Here is a 4,143-nt window from a genome sequence, read left to right as displayed (position 1 = left end):
GAATTACATCAGAGAAACACTGATGATGGTTGTGAACTAATTAACAATGCGGCATATACATTGCGCATGCTGGTCAAAATCAAAATCTTTAATTTGATAGTTCCCATGTTCAAAACTTCATCCATGTTTGAAGAATTTTACACGTGGAGGAGTTGCGTACGAATACGTCTAATTCAAATAATCATAACTTTGGTGATATTTTGATATAGACCACCCAACTTCGCACCTCATACACTGTAGTACGAATTCACAAATAGTTGAACACTTGTTTTTCAACCATAGACTAATTAATCTATTACACTACACATTGTGGGTTGACCAATTTTTTAAAGCTTCATTATTAGTAGTATTATATGGTGCCACCATAACCCACCACGCAAGCTAGGAAGGTCAAAATGATAACTACATTGGACCTAAGTAGTGATCCCTTCTTCAATGCTTTCTCTAAAATTGTCAATTAAACTCATATAATAACATAGTGCACCAAAATTAATTCAGATATTTAATAATATATCCCACAAACAAAACTATGGAAGCATCCTAATTGACCAAGTTAAAAGCTTAATTATTAACTTTTTTGTTGACTACTTTTAGTTAATGAAGAATTTTAGAGGTTGCTAATGATGATTTTGGTTCAAAATGAAGGAGATAAAACCAAAAAGCAGCATCATGATTTAGTGTTGCAGTAAGTGGTTGAGCCAAGTGTATGGACCAAGTAGTTTAAATTTTGTTTCTGTTTCTTTCGCCCCCCACGTTAGCTGGTGCGACATCATTAATTGGGATGCTGATTCTAATTACGCATGTGCTCCATCTTTATGTTTTTTTTTTTTGTATATCAATTGATATTTTATCCAATATATCAAATAAAAATAATATGAAATTCTTTATATTGATTAATTAAAAAATATACGTAAAAAAAGTATATTCTGAATTTTAGTTTTTAAATTAATCGGCGTAGAACATCTTGTTTTAATGTCACTTGAATTTTTAAATATATGATGTTTACCATCTCAACCAAATCAACATGGAATCAATCAAGAAATAATACTCTGCAGATAAATCAATATTCGGTTAGTAAATAGTATATATGTATGCCCTCGTTATGTAAAAATGAAAATTTTATTTTATTACAGTGTAAGATAAATTTGTTGGAGTTTTATCTAATAACTATTTTTAAAGTCAAATTTATCATTTCTAATTAAGTTAACATTATAAGATTTTTAAGTAAAATCCCCAGTGCATAAAAATTAAAGCCTGTCAACTCTTGGTAGCATATCAACCTTCTTTAATTATTAAAATTCAATGTAATGTTTTTAAAAAAATAACAACCTTTTTGAGTGCCGCGATGAATTCCCATACTACCACTAACTTTATTTTAAGACAATATTAATGATTGTGATATTAAGCACATAATCTTAGGTCATGCATAAAATTTACAGTTTTTTAATGACGCGTAAAGTCAATTTATGGGTGGTCAATTCAAAAAATGATTAAAAAAAAAAAAAAAAACTCAATCCAACGTCAATAGGAATCCAAATACATCATGGTCACAAAAAGTAAAGAGTAACGTAATCCTCATAAAAAAAAAACATTAGAACTTAAGTCAAGTCATGTATAAAATGCGTTAGTTTTATACACAAGAGAATTCTGATGACAGTATGTCCAAAGTATCTTCTTCAAGTCCAATAATTAAAAAAAGTAGTGAAAAGCTTCGATATTACATCTTTAGAAACTAGTTGGTTAACATTATTTTGGGCAAAAACTAGCAATCTAATAATAACAACAACAGCAGTAGAAAAAAAACAGCACAGACATTGTTATAAGTTAGTTAATTAGGTGAATAGTTTATGTTGTTTTCTTTTCCAAGCTTATTCTGAGTACATCATACATTACAAGAAAGGGTATAGGCCTTTATATGAGTTGCTGTTTATGAAAATCAATGCAGTAGGCAAATAGTTTCTTATTTGGGTATCTTCTAGTTGTGTAACTTACTTTACATATAAAAATGTTATCTTTCTATGAAGAAAAGGAAAGGGAGAGCATATAGGACAAAGAACCGGACTTAAAATAATGTCATCATAATGTCACTGAAGTGATATCTCTTGTGAGTTTTTGGACAAACTCTGAACCCATGTCACTAAGAGAAATGTTTGTCCCATTAAAGTTAATGGAAATCTTTCAAACCTTGCAAGTGGACGGAGACAAAATACTAAAGCCATCATAATTGTCATCTAACTTGCACCAACTTGCATTCCAGTACTACTTCAAAACAAATATGGCATTATCATCTTTTGTTTATGATCCTCACCACAAAACAATATCGTGGAAGAGTATGAGAAATTAATCCTGGTCAAAAATTTCGTTGGTCAAAGCTTCTTTGGCTACACTAATTTTAATTTCAGAAGCACCTCTGATATGTTGAGTAGGGTGTATAAATTGAACACTTGTAGTGGGTTTGGTTATGATAAGAATGTGTTAGTTATTTGCACCCATTTTATGCAACGAAGAGACAAATGTTCATTCAAACTCCACTTGTTACCCCCATTTTTGGACTCTCCTTTGTTCTTACACAGGCACTTTCAAGTGGTGAGGGAAGGCCGACAAATAATCCTTTCCACAAAGTTGAACTCTCTAACTCTATGCAAGTTTGTCCGTTTTGAATTGCATTATTAAGTGTGAAGGAAAGGAAACTGAGGCACTGTAGTATTGCATCAAAGTGTGGATATGCTATAGTGGACCCCTATCAGTTCTGTCATGTGCCATAGACTGGTATTTTGACGTTTGTTTGATTTGTTTAACAATATTGATACTCGTGCATATCGTTATCTCCACAAACTTTTCAAATCTTCCATTTACATCAAACAGGACAGTAACAGCATGGTTCCATTTCTGTAACATTTTTTTGATGGAGCAAATGAGTCCAACCAACTTAGAGCATGGGTGATGAAATCGGTATAATATCATTAGTTCATTGCTGTTTGTTTTAAAGAAACTGAGGCGTCAACTCATTCATTGTTAGAGGGTTTTGACAGCAGAGGCTCACAATGCAGGGTTGCTTGATTATATGCTATGCGGGTGAAGTACTTTCCGTTAAATGATGTGATTTCCTGTAAAAGAAATTATTCCAAACTGTTAATGAACATATTCTATATATATTGTATTCTATTCTATTTTTGAGAAAATTTTGTTCCATCTGAGCAATGTGCACGTAGCCTTTATTTATTTGAGTTAGGCCTGTTGGCACCTGAAAGTAAACTATAGTTCCAAACATTGTATATCATCAAATTCTTTCAAGAGATAATGGAAGTCAGAATCCAAAGAAGAAAAACAAAACCAATTATATAAGAAATGAGGTGACTTGATTAGAAAAAAAGAAGGTGGCAGTACAATGGTGTGTATTAGTGAGTGTTAAAATGGCACTAGAGGTAGTAGTAGTACTGAAGATTCAAACTAAGTTGGACAGCACTATGACAATATCTTGTGTTTGCTTGGGGCAAGTTTCAATTATGGCATTTGGCTGCAGTCACCTTGATTGAACCTCACTGGCCTGAATGCTGGCACGGTATCTCCTTTAAACAACATATGGCATCTTGTGGTTTGTGTGAAAGGGAGATACTGATGAAATGAAAAAGTTATGTAGATAGGCATGTAAAATTGGTGATAGATCAGATTCCATTTCTGTGGGGGACAATAGTTTCTTATTCAATAAGAAATAATGAAGTGAAAAAAATGGAAAAGGTGAAAGCAGTAAGTTGCAGCCAACAAGGCTACCCCATGCCTTCTTACTACCATTTTTAAAGTTACACAGAATGCAGTTGTGAATTGAGGGTTGAAAATGGTAGAGCTGCTTTTGTTTTATCTTACATCTTGAACCATATAGTGGAGACAGTGGGGCACAATCTGTTTTTATTGTGGATGAGCTAAGAACTGAAAACCTTATTAGATCATAGATTGTGATCATTTGAGATGACAGGACCCATCACCATCTAGTTTGTGATGGATGGCATTGCACTGAGATATGATGATGTACAGCTATTGGAGCTGGATGAGTATCCATTGGGCTTGGTTGAGGACTCTGTCAATTTCCATTTGGGCCTGCATGATGTATGGGATGTAATATCAACCATCAACTTGGTGCAGTTG

This window comes from Vigna unguiculata, chromosome 7 (genome assembly GCF_004118075.2).
Source record: "Vigna unguiculata cultivar IT97K-499-35 chromosome 7, ASM411807v1, whole genome shotgun sequence".
Taxonomy (NCBI): Eukaryota; Viridiplantae; Streptophyta; class Magnoliopsida; order Fabales; family Fabaceae; genus Vigna; species Vigna unguiculata.
The sequence above is the reverse complement of the archived record's forward strand: the minus strand, read 5'-3'. Positions refer to the sequence as shown.